This window comes from Cervus canadensis, chromosome 8 (assembly GCF_019320065.1).
Source record: "Cervus canadensis isolate Bull #8, Minnesota chromosome 8, ASM1932006v1, whole genome shotgun sequence".
NCBI classification, from domain to species: Eukaryota; Metazoa; Chordata; class Mammalia; order Artiodactyla; family Cervidae; genus Cervus; species Cervus canadensis.
The window spans coordinates 11,035,300-11,056,523 of NC_057393.1; the positions used below are offsets into that span (position 1 = coordinate 11,035,300).

The 21,224-nt window shown below is 43.6% G+C and overlaps 1 long non-coding RNA gene across 1 annotated transcript; it reads left to right on the forward strand.

The window, feature by feature from the left end:
* The first annotated feature begins 13,219 nt into the window (after positions 1 to 13,219).
* LOC122446260 lies at positions 13,220 to 20,890 on the forward strand. Its single transcript, XR_006270830.1, has 3 exons — positions 13,220 to 13,336; positions 13,570 to 13,660; positions 20,365 to 20,890. It is a non-coding gene; the product is annotated as an uncharacterized LOC122446260 (long non-coding RNA).
* Positions 20,891 to 21,224: the final 334 nt, after the last annotated feature.

Consider the following 21,224-nt stretch of genomic DNA (forward strand, 5'->3'; position numbering starts at 1 on the left):
CAAACAGAGTCCGGGTGGCTCCTTGGGCGCCGCAATTTGGTTCCGCCAAATCCGAGGTTCCACCGCTCCGGGATTCCGTTGCCTTCAGGTTCCGTCACTCCTGTGTTCCGCCTGCTTCAGGGTTCCGCCACCGTGAGGGTTCCGTAGCTCAGCATAGGATCTGGTTGTGCCTTGAAGGAAAAGGTGGTGGCTGGGGTTACGTCTGTTTTCTTAAGACTGGGAGTGCGTAAGCTTATGTGCCCTGATGAAAATGTAAGCCTATGTGTCCTGATGAAAATTGTGAAAAGCAAGAGCTACAAGTCCCAATTAGCCTTCTGCCTTCGATCAGTTAACTTAGGAAAACTACCAATGTCTAGTCAAAGCTATGGCTTTTCCAGTAGTCATGTGTGGATGTGAGAGTTGGACTGTAAAGAAAGCTGAGCGCCAAAGAATTGATGTTTTTGAACTGTGGTGTTGGGGAAGACTCTTAAGAGTCCCTTGGACTGCAAGCAGATCCAACCAGTCAATCCTAAAGGAAATCAGTCCTGAACATTCATTGGAAGGACTGATGCTGAAGCTGAAGCTTCAATACTTTGGCCACCTGATGCGAAGAACTGACTCATTTGAAAAGACCCTGATGCTGGGAAAGACTGAAGGCAGGGGATGACAGAGGATGAGATGGTTGGATGGTATCATGGATGTGATGGACGTGAGTTTGAGTAAGCTCTGGAAGTTGGTGATGGACAGGGAGGCCTGGCGTGCTGCAGTCCATGGGGTCGCAAAGAATTGGACAAGACTGAACGACTGAACTGAACTGAACTGAACCAATGCCAGGCACTGTTGTAGGTGTTGGGGATATAGGGGTGAAGAGGACACAAAGTCTCTACCCTTATCGAGTTTATAGAATAAATGAGATTGTGGATTTAAGAATGTTTCCATGATCTAAAAAAAAAAAAAAAGAATAAGTGAATGTATAGGATTCACTGGATGAATGGAGAGAGTGAATGAGATGAAGAGCCGGAATTACAAAATTTTTCAATGGCAACCATGCACTGTATATGATCCATTAATGGTTCCTGTAATGAACTGCTATTACTAATACCATATATCATTTGTTGGGAATTACCACGTGCTAGGCAGTAAACTAAGGACTTTCCATGTGAGCTAAGCCTTTTCTTTGATGCTCACGCTGGATTTCCTTCTTCTGGCCCTAGGCATCTTGAAAGGTTACTATCAGTAATAGAAGGGCATTTATTGTGACTTTGGGCAGATCACTTGAGTTCATTAAGCCTCCTTTTCTTCTATTATATGGGGGAGGGTAATTATCCTTGGATGATTAAAAACCTTATGTTAGATAATATGTTAAAGAACCTAACACAGCTCTTAGATTCCTAAGTGCCTTATGATTTACTGGCAGAGCTGGAATATGAATACAGGTCCTTTTGGGGGTGGGGTGGGACAGCACTGGCCCTTTAAGCTGTGCTGTGCTTAGTCACTCAGTCGTGTCCAGTACTTTTCCACCCTGTGGACTGTAGCCCACTGGGCTCCTGGCTCCTCTGTCCATGGGGATTCTCCAGGCAAGAATACTGGAGGGGGTTGCCGTGCCCTCCTCCAGGGGATCTTCCCAACCCAGGAATCGAACAGGAGTCTCCTGCACTGCAGGTGGATTCTTTACCAGCTAAGCTACCAGGGAAGCCCCCACCCCCAACTAAGCTCAATCAGTTCAGTCACTCAGTCGTGTCCAACCCTTTGTGACCCCGTGGACTGCAGCACGCCAGGCTTCCCTGTCCATCACCAACTCCTGAAGCTTCCTCAAACTCATGTCCATTGAGTCAGTGATGCCATCCAACCATCTCATCCTCTGTTGTCCCCTTCTCCTCCTGCCTCAGTCTTTCCCAGTATCAGGGTCTTTTCCAATGAGTTTGCTCTTTCACATCAGGTGGCCAAAGTAGTGGAGTTTTAGTTTCAGCATCAGTCCTTCCAATGACTATTCAGGACTGATTTCCTTTAGGATTGACTGGTTTGATCTCCTTGCAGTCCCAGGGACCCTCAAGAGTGTTCTCCAAGAGTCTTGGAGACCCATTCCTTGGCGACGCTCATGGGGGCCCAAGTCCCTCTAAGCGACCTTAAATTTGAAGAAAGATCTTCCCTCTCTAAGGTGTATCCTGCAAGAGAAGAAGTAATGAGAATTTGGCTAAAAGTGGAGTTGGATTTGCTGAGTCACTCACAGGGATACCAAAACCACAGTGATTTGCTTTAAGAGCAGGGCTTTAAGGGATCCCAATAGTGAACATATCAGACAGGCTTTGGGGAATCGCAGTTCTGGATGGACCATGATGACCTTGGCCCTGAAGGGGTAATTCAGCTATTTCTAAAAAGCCAGCCTGTCTGTACACAAAGCCAAAGACATAGGCTGTTTGAGCTGCTAGGCAAGCCCTAACCAGTGCTCCTCTGGCCACCCTGCAGTCATACCATGCTTACGATGCAGTCTGGAGCTCAAGTCTGTAGCCTCAGGAGTTAGCTTTAAAAGACTGCAACTTGTGTATCTTTCAGGATAACGATGCCCCCTTCTTTTCCAGACTTGGGTCTCCTGAGCTTCCCTTCTCAGGCTGTGTCTTTACTCAAACCCTTCTCCTGTCAGGAGAAGGTCACTTAGCCTCCCACTACCTCTAACATCAATATGGGCCACAACATTTACTACATTAGTTAGATTATTTTTATTATAACACTGCTGTTTTAAATTGGTCAATCCTGTCTTATTTTAAATGAAAGCATCTGAACTACAAACCAACCCTGTTTTATCAGTGGTAGGTATTGCCAACTCCAAGTTCTAGATGGAGAAACGCAGCCTCAGAAAGGGGAAGTGACTTACCCAAGATCACATTTCTGGCCAGTGAAAGAGGTGAACTTCCACCCACTCAGGGCTCAGTCCAGGACGCAGAACTGCTCTCATGTGAGGTTTAGGTATGGTTCTGCATTGTTGCCGGGGATGAAATGGGGACCATGCATGCACACTTTGTGCAGTCAACACATTTTAAAGGAAAGGCACCCAGTAACATGGGAGGCCCAGTCGGCAGCTGAGTGGGGGACTGGATGAACAGGAGGGAGTACTGGGTTGACAGCCTAGACTTAGCATCTATTTATCTTTCCTTGGGTTTTTCTTTAAATACCTTCCACCCACCCTCTACTTCCTTGTGGATGATCATCAGTCCGAATTATTATCTGACTACTCTTGTTATTGATCTCTTTTTGTGTCTGCACATATTATGGGTAATGGATCAGTACACTGCACAATGTACAATGGATCAGTCACTGCACTTTATGACTTGGTAATTGAGGTTTATTAGACTAAAGGAGGTTTCTGAGAAAAGCAGTCATGGTGACATGGACTTCTCCTGAGGAAGCTGTGTGAGGGATGTGTTTTTCTTACATCCTGAGCACAAGGAGAGGCAGTCAGGTGTTTCTGGAAATGGCGAGGGCTTTGTGGTTAGACAGACAGACAGACAGGTAGGAGTCCTGCTCTGGCCCAGCCACCTCCTAGCTCTGTGACTTTGGGAAAATTTAGGGTTTGAAATATTGTATGTAAGATGCTCCAAATGGTTGTCCTGGGTATTAAGGACAAGGAACCAGGTGTGCACCCATTCGGGCCCCTTCTCTCTTTCCAGCTGGTCCACATAACTGACCTGCAGGCAAAACTAATTCCTGGGGTCCCTGGGGCTCTGTCAGTGTGTGCTTATCAAATTATTGGCTGTTTTTAACAGAAGAATAAGCTAGGGGACATCCTTATTTGATTCATTCATCAGAATTTTATTAGTCCAAATAAACCATGTCTTAATATTGAGCTCATGGAATAGCATTTCATAAATTAGATTAACTTTACAAACTTGTAGCTGGTGCGCAATCATGCTTTCTTGAGAAGAAGTAATTCTATTGATTACACATTCTTAACGAGCTTGGATCTTGGTAGAAATAGACTGTGAGACACTCTAACAGGCTTAAGGGTTTCACAACATTGTCTGGTCTTTCACAGAATCTTCCAGTTGTTGCAGTTAAAAATAAATGCCAATTTGACACTTCTGGGTGTCATATTTGTATTCCTACTCAGGGTAGATGGCTGGCTTGTAATTCAAAGTCTGCCCTAGAATAAGTCTTGAGAGTAGACAGACTAAATCCAGAGGCCTAGAAGCCAGCATAAGATAAAAAAGTGAATTTGTAAGCCCCCTGATGCATCCTGAAAGTGTTAATCTAAGAGCATCTAGTTTTACTCTCTTGAAATATTAAGAACAATATCACAGTTTTTAAAAAGAGAAAAATGTGTCCATAATCTTTACTTGCTAATGTAATTTTTATATTCAATTCAGTTCAGTTCAGTTGCTCAGTCGTGTCCAATTCTTTGCAACCCCATGGACTGCAGCACGCCAGGCCTCCCTGTCCATCAACTCCCGGAGTTTACTCAAATTAAAGTCCATTGAGTCAGTGATGCCATCCAAACATTTCATCCTCTGTCATCACCTTCTCCTCCAGCCTTCAATCTTTCCCAGCATCAGGGTCTTTTCCAATGAGTCAGTTCTTCGAATCAGGTGGCCAAAGTATTGAAGTTTCAGCTTCAGCATCAGTCCTTCCAATGAATATTCAGGACTGATCTCCTTTAGGAGGGACTGGTTGGATCTCCTTGCAGTCCAAGGGACTCTCAAGAGTCTTCTCCAACACCACAGTTCAAAAATATCACTTCTTCGGCGCACAGCTTTCTTTACAGTCCAACTCTCACATCCATAGATGACTACTGGAAAAACCATAGCTTTGACAAGACAGACCTTTGTCAACAAAGTATTATCTCTGCTTTTTAATATGCTGTCTAGGTTGGTCATAGCTTTTCTTCCAAGGAGCAAGCAACTTTTAACTTCATGGCTGCAGTCACCATCTTCAGTGATTTTGGAGTCCATGAAAATAAAGTCTGTCACTGTTTCCATTATTTCTCCATCTATTTGCCATGAAGTGATGGGACCATATGCCATGATCTTCATTTTTTGAATGTTGTTTAAGCCATCTTTTTCACTCTCCTCTTTCACTTTCATCAAGAGGCTCCTCACTTCCTCTTCACTTTCTTCCATAAGGGTGGTGTCATCTGCATATCTGAGGTTATTGATATTTCTCCCAGCAATCTTGATTCCAGCTTGTGTTTCATCCAGTCCAGTGTTTCTCATGATGTACTCTGCATATAAGTTAAATAAGCAGGGTGACAATATACAGCCTTGACGTACTCCTTTCCTGATTTGGAACCAGTCTGTTGTTTCATGTCCAGGTCTAATTATTTCTTCCTGGTTTGCACACAGATTTCTCAAGAGGCAGGTCAGGTGGTCTGGTATTCCTATCTCTTTCAGAATTTTCCACAGTTTGTTGTGATCCAAACAAAGGCTTTGGCATAGTCAATGAAGCAGAAGTAAATGTTTTTCTGGAGTTCTTTTGCTTTTTCTGTGATCCAATGGATGTTGGCAATTTGATCTCTGGTTCCTCTGCCTTTTCTGAATCCAGCCTGAACATTGGGAAGTTCTTGTTTCACATACTGTTGAAGCCTCACTTGGAGAATTTCGAGTTTTACTTTGCTAGTGTGTGAGATGAGTGCAATTATGCAGTAGTTTGAACATTCTTTGGCATTGCCTTTCTTTGCGATTGGAATGAAAACTGATCTTTTCCAGTCCTGTGGCCACTGCTGAGTTTTCCAAATTTGCAGGCATATTGAGTGCAGCACTTTCACAGCATCATCTTTTAGGACTTGAAATAGCTCAGCTGGAATTCCATCACCTCCACTAGCTTTGTTCATAGTGATGCTTCCTAAGGCCCATTTGACTACACATTCCAGGATGTCTTGCTCTAGGTGAGTGATAACACCATCGTGGTTATCTGGGTCATGAAGATCTTTTTTGTGTAGTTCTTCCGTGTATTCTTGCCACCTCTTCTTAATCTTTTCAGCTTCTGTTAGGTCCATACCTTTTCTGTCCTTTACTGTACCTATCTTTGCATGAAATGTTCCCTTTGTATCTAATTTTCTTGAAGAGATCTCTAGTCTTTCCCATTCTATTGTTTTCCTCTGTTTCTTTGCATTGATCACCGAGGAAGGCTTTCTTATCTCTCTTTGTTATTCTTTGGAACTCTGCATGCAAATGGAGTATATCTTTCCTTTTCTCCTTTGCTCTTAGCTTCTCTTCTTTTCTCATCTATTTTGTAAGGTCTCTTCAGACAACCATTTTGCCCTTTTGCATTTATTTTACATTTTTCTCCCAATCCTGCTCAAATAAAGATGTATTTCATACTTTCATAATAAAACATGTTTTATTAATCTTTTTTTGACCCTTCTATTGTAAGTATGGGGCTTCCGTAGTGGCTCAGACTGTAAAGAATGTGCCTGCAGTGTGGAAGACCCGGGTTTGAACCCTGAGTCAGAAATATCCCCTAGAGAAGGAAATGGCAACCCACTCCAGTACACTTGCCTGGAGAATTCAATGGACAGAGGAGCCTGTCGGGCTGCAGCCCATGGGGTTGCAAAAAGTTGGACATGACTGAGCGACTAACACTTTCACATCATAAGTATACTTAAAATACTTATATAGTCATCATAATTATCATTCAAATGAATTAACAGTATTTCATAGAATAGATAAACAATTATTTATTTAGCTATTTCACTATCTGCTGATATTTAAATTATTTCCATTTTTAATAAAAAAGATAAAGCCACAGTAAATATCTTCATGCTCAGAGTTGGTTTTAATTCTGTGTTATTTCCCTAAAATAATTCACAGGAGTGAGTATAATTGTCTTTTATTTTACTATTAAAATTTTTCTAAATTAGAAAATAAACAAGTGCTTATTATAGAAAATATGGGAGTTCCAGAAGAGCATAAATATAAAAAAATATTATTATATGATCACTGGTAATATTGGCTTCTTTTAAGTGACTAAATATCTCTTCCTTTAAAAAATGCATCTTTTTAATAAAATTGAGGTCATCGTCTAAGAACTAATTTTACTGTCTTTTCCACTCAGTAATGAGATGTAATCATTTGCAAATATTTCCCTAATTTAATTTGCCCTTTATTTGGTGAATTTGGGGAAATACAGAAATTTAACATCTTCTACGGGAATCAAATGCATCGCCCATTGTATGCCCTTTTCATACAACAAAAGTAGGTCTTTCATTGCTTGACTACCAGGCTACCATTTGACAGTGCAGTGTTCCGTGTTTGTCGTAACACCCCCGACTCTAGGCCTGGTGTCAATCAAGGAAACTGAAGAAAAGGAGACCTTTCTGAAGCCCCCAGGTGATTCCAAGTCTGGAGCTGAGCCAGGTGCCAGGACTGGGGGTGTCGTTCCTCTTTCCTGCTTATCCTGCTCCTCTTGCTGGCCTGCTGTTTTCCCCATGGGGACGCTGGGTGCAGCAGGAACTGTCTCCCAGAATCTGCACTCACTATCTACATGGTCCCCCTGGGGAGCCTGGGATTCCCTGTCTTTTCTGGTCTTTCCTGGTCCCTTGGGTGTCACTGAGCTCAACACCTGGGAGTCTAGTCCAGAGGGCGGGAGACAGCTGTCAGACCCACGAGTCTGCCCCAAGACAGACCTACCAGGTGGTCACCAAACAAGCTGATTATTGAGAATTCAGCTCCTGCCTTTGAAGGATGCTGTTTTGAGGGTGAAGTTAATGCCTAGGGATTTCCAGCCAAATTCATTAGGAAAGTGACCCCTGGTGTTTTTGTGGGCCATATCTCTCATATCTGTCTCGTTTGCACAAAGGGTTTCAATAAAGAGAAGGAAAAGTCATAAATCTTCTTCGTGACAGAACGTAGCGGTCATGAAAGTTAATTCTCTGTAGGATACAGGTTTAAATTGCACTTACGGTATTTTAAAGGGAAAGCCACTAGGATTCTTGCATAATTGTAGAAAGGGACATTTTATGAATCTTGATGACCTGAGTAACAGTGCTGTTTATTGAGAAGCAGTACACTAAAAGTTTGTATTTCTGACTAGGTACATGTACATAATTACAAATACAAATATTCTCTAAGAGTTACTCCGTAGTGTCCAACTCTTTGTGACCCCATGGACTATAGCCCACCTGGCTCATCTATCCTTAGAGTTCTCCTGGCAAGAATATTGGAGTGGGTTGCCATTTCCTTCTCTGAGGAAGATTCCTGACCTGGAGATCGAACACAGGTCTCCCACATTGTAGGCAGGTTCTGTACCATCTGAGCTACCAGGGAAGAATCTAGTAAAATGGCAGTGATGTTAAAATGTTCTACTGAGTCTTGCCTGTCCTGGCTGAGCACTCTCTGTGGGCTTGGGAAGCAGAAGACGTGAGCTACTCCTGAGGCCAGAGTAGTAAGGGCTGATAGAGCAGCCATTATTGAAGATATTTATGGTGTCTGTGATTGAGGAATCCATTGGCTCTCTGCTTCCTTCAGCCCATTAGAAGAGTCTTTCTATGGTAATGTATTCGTATCAGGGCTATATTGGTATTGCAGGATTTGTATTAGGGCTCATTAATCTACAATAGGAGGTAGGAAGTGCCTTAATATGAACTTAAGTGATTCAAGGAAGTGATAATAACACATCAGTTTTTAAATTAAGGGGAAATTGTCCACCTCTGAACAGTACCTATTCCTCTAAAATGGAGTGTGCCGAGTGCACTAAAAATTTCCTTTATGCTCTGAAAACTTTACAAGCCTTCCCGGTGGCCCCCATGAATCAGATCTATCCTCCCGGGAAACCATGGTCTCCCCTGACTGCTGCCCTTCCCCTCCTGCTTCTATATGAGGCCCAACCTGGGCAGCCAAAACGACTAAGGGTCCCTTCCACAGGCCCCATCACGTTGGGAGTGAGGATTCCTACATATGAACTTTGAGTGGATACAAGCATTCCATCCATAAGAGAGAAGTGGAGGTTTAAGAATTAAACTAGAAAGAGTATTTGTGTTGACAGTGAAACCTGGAAAGGAAAGGGGGCTGTTCAAACATATAGCTAGTTAGCACTAGCTAAATACACATCTGCCGATCATGTAATTCCCTTGAGTCTCATCTAATAGGACTCAGACCTGATTCAGCTGTGTACCCCTTCCCAAATAAACCATAAACCTCAGGAGACGCTGACTTCACTACCCTTGGCTGTAAGCTTGGGCCTGATCGGTTCAACTGAGTCCTCTTCCTCTTTATCAGTGGCTGTTTTTTGACAATTGAGATGAAATATGCTTCTGCCTGGGCTTCCCAGGTGACTCGGTGGTAAAGAACATGCTTGCCAATGCAGGAGACACAAGATATGCAGGTTTGATCCCTGGGTCAGGAAGATCCCCTAGAGGAGGAAATGGTAAGCCACTGTAGTATTCTCGCCTGGAAAATTCTGTGGACAGAGGAGCCTGGCAGGCTACGGTCCAAGGGCTCACAAAGAGTCAAATATGACTGAGCAGCTGAGCGCACACACACGTGTACGCTTCTGGCTAGTAAAATATGAGAAGTGTTTTGCTGGAGATTTCTGAGAACATTCTTCCTTGGTCCTCTGAGAGACTTTAAGAAACAACTCTCCGTTTCTCCTCTTGGATGTGAACAAGGGAGAATTAGTCCTACTTACTGCTAAAGCCACCCTATGAGCCGGAGGAAAACCCAATTTAGGATGCAATTGACTCTGGAATCAGAGGAGAATCATGGAAAGAGTTTGGGGTCTAGTGATATCCTAAGCCTGATGTCAGCTACCCCAAGACTCACCCTATCTTCAGACTTTCTCTTGTGTAGGTGGATTTTCAGTTTAATCCAGTTTGAGTTCGTTTTCTGTTACTGAAGCCTAAAACACCTAAAGGCTGACATCTTTTGACACTGGAAATAATACATACTCCAAAAGTTAAATCATAGCAATAGAATATCGGTGCAAGCAGCGTCTGAAAGCATTCTTTGATAAGAGTGGATGAGCAGTCCACACTCCCCATCAGGGATGTCATTAAATGCAGAAGGTACACACTGCCTCCTATCAGGAAACATCAAGCTCCTGTGAAAGCAATTCCTGCTCCTGTAACATCTGAGTCCGGCAGACCCCATTTTGACCAACATTTCAGCCACTCAGCTGTCGTCTGGACACTTAGCCTTGAGTTGTGCCATTGATTTTCTTAAGACTGCTTTCAGCTCTCCATTTCTCCACTACTATTCTAACAGGCCCAGGAGGGCAGCAATCACTTACCCTGAGAAGCATTTTCATTTATATTCATGATTAATTTGTGGGGAGCCAGCCGAGAGTCAGCAATAGAAAAGCTGTTGCCTGGGAAACAAGATTCTTCTTGGAATTTTTTGAGAGACGTGGGGTCCTTGTGGCTTCACGAAACACAACTTCCTCTAAGAGCTGAGCCCCCAAGGTAACCCTGCTGATCCATTTTAGAATGCAGAACTCCAGAGCTTGAAGTCATGGTTGACTTTTTATTCTGCCTAAGTGTGGCATCACTGACTCAATGGACATGAGTTTGAGCAAACTCAGGGAGATAGTGAAGGACAGGGAAGCCTGGGGTGCTGCAGTTCATGTGGTTGGAAAGAGTCAGATACAACTTAGCAACTGAACAACAACAACAAAATGTGTCGAAACCTCCTGGAGGAGCATTTGTACTTCCTGCTCAGAAAGTTAAATCTACTGTGTAATAAACTCCACACCTATAAGCATAACTGAAGATAACACATTCGGAGGCACTCCAGACTGTTCTGTCTTCTACCTGCTAGGCTGGTGGTGATGAGTTCTTTTTCAGACACTCATGGTGAAGATAGCTTTTGGACCTGGAGATGGAAGATTATACACCCCTGAGGAATTCCCAGTTTTCCCTAGAGATAATAGCATGTTGCAAAAGAGGATGAAATTCAAGGGTAGCATGCTAGCAGATTTAATAAAATATTAAAAACCATGCCATCCCACCAAGGTGTTCTAGGGTTTTAATTTCTCCACATTCTTGCCAACATTTACTGTCTTTTTTTTTTTTTTAAACAATAGCCATCCTAGTAAGAGATGTGAGATGTGAGAGTTGAACCGTAAAGAAAGCTGAGTGCTGAAAAATTGATGCCTTTGAACTGTGGTGTTGAGAAGACTCTTGAGAGTCCCTTGGACTATAAGGAGATCAAACCAGTGAATCCTAAAGCAAATCAGTCCTGAATATTCATTGGAAGGACTGATGCTGAAACTGAAACTCCAGTGCAAAGAACTAACTCATTGGAAAAGATCCTATTGCTGGGAAGGATTGAAGGCAGGAGGAGAAGCAGACAACAGAGGATGAGATGGTTTGATGGCATCACCGGCTCGATGGACATGAGTTTGAGCAAGCTCCGGGAGTTTGTGATGGACAGGGAAACCTGGCGTGCTGCAGTCCATGGGGTCGCAGAGTTGGACACGACTGAGCGACTGAACTGATCTGAACTGATCCTAGTAAGTGTGGTATCTCACGGTTGTTTTGATGTGCAGCTCCCTGATGATGAACATTAGTGACCTTGAGCATCTTTTCCTGTACTTGGCCATTTTAAAATTTTGAGTGTTTATTTATAAATAAAGACCCACATCAGGTCTTAGTTGCCGCATGCAGGATCTTCATTATGTCATGGAGATCATTCATTTCAGCGCCAGCCTCCCTGTGTGGTACATGGGCTTAACTGCTCCACAGCAAGTGAGATCTCAGTTCCAAAACCAGGGATCAAACACCCATCCCCTGCATTGCAAGGCGGAGTCAACTACTGGACCAACAGGGAAGTCCCCATATACTTGGCTACTTGTATGTCTTTTTTGGAGAAATGTCCATTCTTTTATCCATTTTAAAAATCAATTTATTAGGGTTTTTTTGTTGTTTCTCTTGAGTTATAGGAGTTCCTTATATATTTTAGAGATGAAGTCCTTATCAGATATATAGTTTGCAACCATTTTCTTCCATTCCAAAGGTGACCTTTTCCACTCTATTGACTGTTTCCTTTGCTGTGTAGAATTTTTCTAGTTTGATATAGTTCCACTGTATTTTTGCTTTTGTTATCTGTGTTTTTGATGTCATATCCAAGAAATCAGTGCCCAGATCAATGTCAAGAAGGTTTTCCACTGTTTTCTTCTAGGAGTTTTACAATTTCAGGTCTTATCTTTAAGTCTTTATTCATTTTGAATTCTATTTTTTGATGGAATAAGATATAATGTTCACTTTCACTGTCTTGCAAAGGGATATACAGTTTTCCCAAAATTATTTATTGAAGAGACTATCCTTTCTCCATTGTGTATTCTTGACACCTGTTTCAGAGATCAGTTGAAAATACATTGTGAAAGTGAAACTGTTAGTCACTTAGTTGTGTCCAACTTTTTGCCACCCCAGGTACAGGCTTCTCTGTCCATGGAGTTCTCCAGGGAAGAATACTGGAGCGGGGTACCATTTCCTCCTCCAGGGGATCGTCCTGACCCAGGGATCGAACACTCATCTCCTACATTGGTAGACAAGTTTTTTTTACCACTTAGCCACCAGGGAAGCCCATGTTGTATATTTAGATCTCTGTTAAGAGTTAGATATTATTTTAAATGTCCTTATAATAAAATAAAATGTAAAAATAAAAACCCATACAAAGAAACAACCATGCCATCCCAAATAAACATGAGGGATATTTGGATCAAATAAAAATGGTGCTCCAAATCAAGAATTTTGGTTGCAAAGGACAGAAATTCAACTCAAACTCACTTTGGCCAAAAGAAAATTCTTTGGCTCATAAAACCCAAAGAAAGGAAATATCCAAACTGTAAGGAGGAGAGTGGTGCAGGCAGGCATCTGATGGAACCGAATTAGAAAGTCAAGTACTGGCTAGACTCAGCGCCCTCCCTGCATCTTTGCTCTCTGCTGCTCTCTCTGTTGGCTTTTTTCTTTCTCTCCTTGCAGCCCCTTTTTCTACTAAATTGCTGGCAAGATGGCTGTCAGCAGCTTTGAGCTAAGTTTCATTGCTTCCTGAGGCTCTTTTTCAATCCCAGAACAACTGATGGAGATGAATTTGTTTTGCTTTTTCTTTTGTTTATTTTTTCTTTTCTTTTGATTGGAGATGGACTTTGATTTACCTGTTTGGGTCAGGTGCTTAGAAGAATCCCCACTGGCCAGGGGAAGCCAGGCTATGTAAAAATGTAAGGGACCCCATATAGTGTGCATGAGGGAGATGTTTCTGAAAAAAAGGAGAAGTTTCATGCAAATGATCCCTGGAAGTTTCACTCTACACAGCCTCAGCTATGAAGGCAGCAAATGACAGAGCTGGGAGGCAGTCTGGGGACCAGCTGGTCCAAGTAACCAGGAACCAGCTTACCCAAGGGGGCATATCAAGGGTGACACAGAAAATGAGAGGTAAGAAAAAAATTGACTCTAATTCTCCTCGGAAGATCATACTTCTCAGCTTCTTAGAACCCTACAACAAACAGGAATGTGTAACCCATGACAATCAGTTGTTGCTATTTAAAGAGGAATTAAGAATCCCTTCCTACCTCTGTGTCAGAAAAGAAGAAATGGGTGAGGACACCCTGCAGGAGCCAGACGCTGCATTACTGTATTCAGTGCTTCATGTTCCTCATTTCATTCAGTCCTCAGAGCACATCCTGAGGAAGCATCTGCATTTTACAGAGGAGAAAACGGAGGCTCAATGGAACAAGAGAACTTGCCTAAGATCTCCTGGTAAGAAAGGGATGGAATTTGCTGGCAGGCAGCACGTTAGAGACCCTCTCCATGGACCACCCTGGGGAGAAGGGGTGAGGATGGTGGTAGCTAGCTGAGAATCTGCTCAGTCCTGATATGGTGAAAATATACTTCTTTTATCCATCCTCACAAAGGATTCTTTTTTTTTTTTTTTTAATAATAGCGTGTCTGCTGTGGCTGAGTCCCTTCACTGTTCACCTGAGAACCTTGTTAATTGGATATACCCCAATACAAAATGTTTTTGGTGTTTAAAAAAAAACATTAAAAAATAAAAAAAAATAACTTGTATACATTCTTTATAATTTTTTTTATTTAGTTAGGTAGTTATTAGGATTTGTTTTTTTTTTTTTTTTGGCTGTTCTGGGTCTTCATTGCTGCTCGAGCTTTTCTGTAGTTGCAGAGCGTGGGGGGGCTTCGGTGGCTGTGGCTCCCGGGTTCGAGAGCTCAGGTTCAGTATTTGTGGTACATGGACTTAGCTACTCCACAGTATGTGGGATCTTCCTGGACCAGGTATCAAACCTGTGTCTCCTGCATTGGCAGGCGGATTCTTTATCACTGAGCTACCAAGGAAGCCCTGCAAAAGATTCTCAATGAATTTCTGGGGGATTTTTAGAGCTTAGGGATTACTTGCCCCCTATCTTCCCTGGCCCACTGGGTCAGGTCTGGATGGAGCATAAATACCCCTGGTTCCCTCTTTGTTGTCCAGGTAACTAGAAGCCAACCCCAGTGCCAGGCCCCAGAATCTGCCTGAGAGGGCTCTAACCCAGCCCCCAACACTGCATGGGCCTTGAGGTCAGCCGCACCTGTATAAATCCTTGTTTGGAAAATTGTCATGTGTATTTTCTCTCTTAAAATGAGTAGGACTATTTCATTGACTTTTCAGAGATTTGAATTTCAACCATAAGCACATCATAATGAAAGGAGCGGATTATCCAGGCTGGACCTTATTGCAGTGTCTTCCAAATTATATTAAAATATTTATTTATACCCTGAATAGTCCACAGGGCTGCTAATTCCTTTCATAATGTCACCTCATGCCAAGGCTGACAAAGCTAATGAAATAATCTTCTCCACTGCCCCCCTCCCACAAAGCAATCATTTCTTATCATCAAATCTCAGAAGCTGTGCACACAAAACCCTTTGAAGGATTTTTGGGGACTGTATTATAGAGATGGATTTCTGCTATGAGAGTGAAATTCAATTTAAATATTTTCAGCTGGCTGTCCAGGTATGAGAAGGCTTTCCCAGTGTTTAATGGAGCCATTTGTCTCTAGAAATAAGCACTAATGCAATGTGACATGTATAGACCCAGAGTTCTGCCTTTTTCCCCCTCTGGCTTTAGCCACCAGTGGGGAAAAGAAAGGCCCTAGTATCAGTGAGAATCGCAAAAGGCTGCTTTTTCCTTGGAGAAAAATTGAACCTCCAGGGACCTGCAAGAATAGCCTAGAAAAGTGGGACCTTATTTCCCCCATTAGGAATCAAACCCTGCATCTTGCAAGGCAGATTCTTAACCCCTGAACCACCAGGTGGTGAAGTCCCAAGAATGCCTGGAATTTAGACCTAGGAGAAAGGCTGGCCAGGAATATAGCTCAATCCTAGCAGTCTTACAGCAATTATTGAGGCTGTGATGGTCACTTCAGTCTCATGTAGAAATTGGTCACATGCTTTGTAGTCATTTTATGCCAAAAATCAAGAGCTGACGGGCTCTTGCTAAAAAGCATTCAAAAGTTGCTGACAACTAAGGAAAGATCCACTCTGGTGAGGAAGTAAGTAGCCCGCACTCATTATAGAAATTTAACAGATGATATGTGCAGATGATAACGCAGCACTGTGCTTGCTCTGCTATTGTCACTTCCTGCGGGGGCAGGTATTACTATTATTCTCATTTTACAGGTGGGGAAACTAAGGCCTAGAGGCTAATTCAAGGTCACCCAGCTGCTTATTCAATCTCTTTTGTTTTTGCCTAGCTAATCTCCATTGATGCTTTTGCTAACAATACTCCGTTTACCCTTGGGGAGCCACCCACCCATCCCCTACTCTCACTGCCTGTGGTTTGCTTGAGGTTGGCAACTCCCTCTGCCCGCCCCCAGTCTCGCCCTCCCCTCCCCAACCCCCAGTGAGTGGGGTGGATGGGTATGTGACTCAGGCTTAAGGCAATCAGCAAATCCTACCTCCGGCCACAATGTCCGATTCAGGGAAGAGGGCCATGGGAACAGTCAAGCCCTGAAAACTTCTCTGCAATGTTAAGAGAACCCCTCTTTGTGCTTGAGGCAGAGCACAGAGCAGGGAGGATGTGTAAGCCTGGGGCTGCAGGAATCCCATTGCATCCCTCGGCACCCCGACCCCCTGCCCAGTGAGAGGCGGTCTGTCTCAATGTGGAACCACCCACCCAAAGCAGAGCAGAGCTACAAGAGGAAAGTGACGGCACTTATGGATAACTGTGGAGGCCCCATGCATCCTGCCATTTCTAAAGTCTGCCCTGGGTTTGTCCCACCTTTACCTTTTTTTAATTCACAGGGTTTTTTTTTTGTTTTTTGTTTTAAATATTTGCAAGATTGTGCAACTATCATCACCATCTAACTCCAAAAATTTCATCAGTCCCAAAAGAAACTCATTAGCAGTCACTCCCCACCTGCCCACCCAGCAGCCTTTTGCAGTCATGAATCAGTGCTCCAGTTTTCATGCAGTTTGCTGGTAGAGCCATTGCTCACTTGAGCTTCAGGGCTTCCTCTCTCCGGCTTCCATCCCAGCCCAGGGAGAGCGTTGGTCTTCATGAGGATCATTGAGGATGTCTACTGGGGATAATTCACACCAGGGATGCCTTCTCTGTTATACATAAACACATTAGGAAGTAGAGAATCCACTGTGAAAGTGACAAGCAGAGAAGAAGGGGGATAGAGTGTTTGTGACATGTGACTCTGATGCTGGGTAGAACCACTCTACCCCTTGTTGTTTGGATAAGATAGTCACTGTATCCCCAAATTGAGAGCCTTTCCAACCATTACCTTGAGTCACTGATGGTGCAGGGTCTCCAGGCCTCCACCCTGGTGCTGGATCCTCCTTTTAGACTGTGTTGCTGACTTGGCATCACTTGTGTCAAGCTGGAACTTGGCTCTCGTTCAGTTTCTTTTTCACTTAAACTCCACCTGCACAAAATTTACTAGTAGAATCAAATTTAGGATAAGTTGAGAGAGAAATAAGGAAAGTGATTTGGGGGCCCCACAAATAACTCCCAAATAAGCATCAAGCCCTCAAGCCAATCATAAGATCTTCCTAAGACCAATTGAATGCTGAACCATGAGGCAGGGACACATGACTTCAGTGGGTCCTCAGCACTTTTACTTTCATGGGCCACCTCATTCATTTATCTACCTATCTTTATATATATTTGTGTATATATATATATATTTATATATATGTAATTATATTTATGACTGGGATTTTCCTGATGGCCCAGTGGTAAAGACTCTGCCTGCAATGCAAGAGACACAGGAGATTTGGGTTCAATCCCTGGGTTGGAAAGATCCCCTGAAGAAAGAAACAGCAGCTCACTCAGTATTCTTGCCGTGAGAATTCCGTGGACAGAGGAGTCTAGCAGGCTACAGTCCAAAGGGTTGCAAGGAGTACAACACGACTGAGCACAGATATTTATGACTACATTGGTTTAAGGAAAATATAATCTTAGTTGTATTGTATTTCATTTTTTTAGTTTTGATTTTAAGAGAAATTAAAACTTGCTAAGGAGATCTTCCCTTGTGGCTCAGATGGTAAAGAATCTGCCTGCAATGCAGGAGACCTGGGTTTGATCTCTAGGTTGGGGAGGTCCCCTGGAGAAGGGAATGGCAACCCACTCTAGTATTCTTGCCTGGAGAATTCCATGGACAGAGGAGCCTGGCGGGCTACAGTCCATCGGTTGCCAAGAGTCGGACACAAATGAGTGATTAACACACACACAGGTCCTTAAAAGTTCCATTGGCCCTGGGCACTATTCCTACTGGCTCAGTTGACCTGCTGTTAAGACAATACCTTCTCCTCCCTGCTGTATATCTGAGTGAGGTGGGGTCTTCAATCGGGGGGGAGGGTCTCCCACCTGCAAGGTCTCTCTCACAAACTGGCCTTCTTGGTGCTCAGGCTGGGGCCGTGGGGAACCTCACGCTGCTGCCCCTTTTCTCTCTGCTCCTCTGCACTCACCCGGGAATGGACAAGGAAGCTCAATCTAGGCACCCCAGGGTCCCCAGCAAATGCCTCCCTGGGGGCGTTAAAGGAGCAGGGAGCGAGCGTTGAGGGAAAGGGTGGGAGGGACACAGCGGGCACTGGTCAGCGTCGCTTCATTTCCCATCCACGAGCATCTGAGAGGCAGACAGACAGCAGGTACATGTAAGGCCTTTACTATGTCTAGGTGCCATGCTGATGAGTTTATTTAATATGCACACTCACCTGAGAAGTAGGCATTATCTGTCTTTACTTTACAGGTGAAGATGTCAACGTTCAGAGAGGGTTAAGTAAACATTTATAAGCACAGCCAGGTATAAAGGTAAAGCGCAGGATCGGTCATGATAAGTTGAGTTTCAGGGACTCTCCTGGGACCACAAATGGCTCACGCCCTCTTGGCATATCCCAGTCTGGAGTAGACTTTGACCTGGAAGGACTGTCACCTGGAGCATGAGTGATTGTGTGTGACCAAGGGTTGACAGTGCAGTCCTGGCCTCAGGACCTCAGTGACTGTCTCCCCAGTTGAGACTTAGGTTAGATTTTGGGAGAGGTAGGGTTGTGCCATGGGGGCCAAGCTAAATTGAGGCTCATGCACCATGAGTATCAAGAATCCTTTAATACAATAAACATGTACCCACTTGTTTACTGAGTCAGATACCTGGAAAGCAGGTCTCCAGTTGTACTATACGACAGGTCCAACTATTTAATGTATAATGATTTTTCTTTCAAAGGGCCTATTCCTAAGAAAAATCGCCTTGTCCACAGTACTTTCCAGAATATAGCAGCCCATTCAGCCATCATATGACTGTCCAACATCTAATAGAGCTTCCCAGTGGCACTAGTGGTAAAGAACTTGCCTGCCAATGCAGGAGACGCAAGAGACGTGGGTTTAATCCCTGGGTTGGGAAGGTCCCCTGGAGAAGGGCATGGCAGCCCACTCCAGTATTTTTGCCTGTAGAATCCCAGGGACAGAGGAGCCTGGCAGGCTACAGCCCATGGGGTTGCAAAGACTCGGACATGACTGAAGCAACTTAACAGCCACGCAATGTCTAATAACAATAACAGTTAATAGCAACCATCATCATGGTTACAATATTATTGGGTTAAAATGCTTTGTATGTTATGCCTCTTTTAATCCTCCTAAGTACCTTGGAAGATAGAAATTTTTCTTAAAATCTATTTAGAGATGAGAAAACTGAGGCTGAGAAGGGTTGAGTGATTTACACAAGGCTACATAGTAAGTAGAGCCACATCAAATCCAAATCTGTCTGATTCTGAATCTTGAGCTCAAGATTCTTCTAAACCCTAAAGGTAAGTGTTTCTCATCCTCTGTTTGTATGCTAAGTTGTGTCCAATCCTTTGTGGCCCCATGGACTGTAGCCTGTCAGGCTCCTCTGTCCATGAGATTTCCCAGGCAGGAATACTGGAGTGGGTTGCCATTTCCTTCTCCAAGGTATCTTCATGACCCTGGGATCAAACCTGAGGTTCTTGCATCTCCTGCAGTGGCAGGTAGATTCTTTACCACTAGCGCCACCTGGGAAGCCTCTCTGAAGTCAGTCCCTTCATCCCCTAAAGTCAGGTGCTATTTCAGATAGTCATGACTCTCTGAGGCTGAATCTACCCAGATTTGTACATGAAATCCTATTGTAAGAATCTTCACGTCAATGGTTTTCAAACGGGGGTGACTTTAACTCCCCAGTGGCTTTGACAATGTCTGGAGATATTCTTGGCTGTCACAAACGGAGCAGGGGAGGAGAGCGCTACTGATATCTAACAAGAAGAGGTCAGGGATGCAGCTTAATAATCTTATAGTGCCAAAGATAGACCCCACAGCAAAGAATTTTTATCCTGCTCCAAATGTCAACAGTGCTGAAGTTGAGAAATCCAGCACTTCTACGTAAAGTAGCACTTGACTCTAAAATATACAAATCATTCTATTTTGTCCCTCTTAATACAGTGTGCCATTTGCCAAGAGTGCAAAGTACAGTCGTGGAAGCATCCATCAGATACGACTCTTAAATGAATGGTTTTTCAAGGGTCCCACTGGGTCAGATGAACAGATATGTTATCCTGCTAATCAGGACACTGACTATGAAAGAAGATCCTATTTACAGTTACTCCATGGTATCAGGTGTATACCAGGACAAATGGCCCCCTTACTGTTGAGTTCACTATTAGAACATGCTTGTGGCAGAAGTCAGTGCAGCGTAAAGATGAAATGCTGCCTCATATGTCTTGGCAATAACTTCAAACCTTCCCCTCCCAAATTTAAGGTGCATTTTCCTCCAAGCTCTCCAGAACCCTTTAGACACACAGAGGCCATTCTGGGTACCTCTGTCACCCACACAAGTGACATTCAGCACCATCCATTGTTTTTTCAGACACCACTCAAGAGCTTTTGCTCTGCGGCGTTTTCTTGCTAGTTTTGAAAGTCCATCTCTTGAACTTTGGCAATTGTGTGTCTTCCACAGGTCATCTTCTTTTGGCGAGACCCTGTGAGGGAGGTCCTGTGAAATGGCCACCTTTAAGAAGTGTAAAGTGAGACGCAGAGAGATTGGTACCTCTGGGGAGCAAAACAAGTCCCAGTCCAGTAATTCTGTCATAAGACAGGAGACAGATGGCGTCATATTCTAAATACACCCCCATGGATTTACTGGACTCCAAGAAAAACCTCAAGAGCTTTTTTCTGACAACCCTATCTAACTACCATCTTTGTTGCCAGGCGTCAGTCTGAACCGAAGTGATAGAAGGGCCCTTGACTCTTTTCCCTTCCACTCAAGATCACCTATCAGAATGCGGGTGAAAGCAATTTCTTTGGAAGGCTAACCTTGACTGCATTCTGCTTTGTTAGAAAAAAGATTAGTCACAAGCTTTAATTTGTCATAGGAATTGCCTGTGACCCATCTCACAGTCGGCCATGCCTCACCGGCGCACTGGGCTCCGTGCTCCGGCTTGGGGCTCTCTTCCACTGGGCTCCATCTCTGGGGAAGTGAACTTAAAAAGCAAGCAATAAAATAAAACATTGTCATTAGTTGAGTTCTTATCTTAGAACCATTTCATCTTGATTTCTTTTTTGAATCCAAGATCAAATCCCCTGGTTAAAGCTTATGGGTTTGCAGGGAAGATAAACAGTAGATAATGTGAGGCATAAAGTGTCTGTGTTAAGACTCTTAATGGATAGAACACAGTCATGGAAGGTAAAGAAGCTACAATTTGAGGTGAGGTCTTGTGAAAAGAAGTGGACTCCACCACCCCAATGGGGAGGACATGATATTGATGAGGTAAAAAAATTAGGTTGTGAGGTTCATGTAGGGCTTTATCACACATCCTT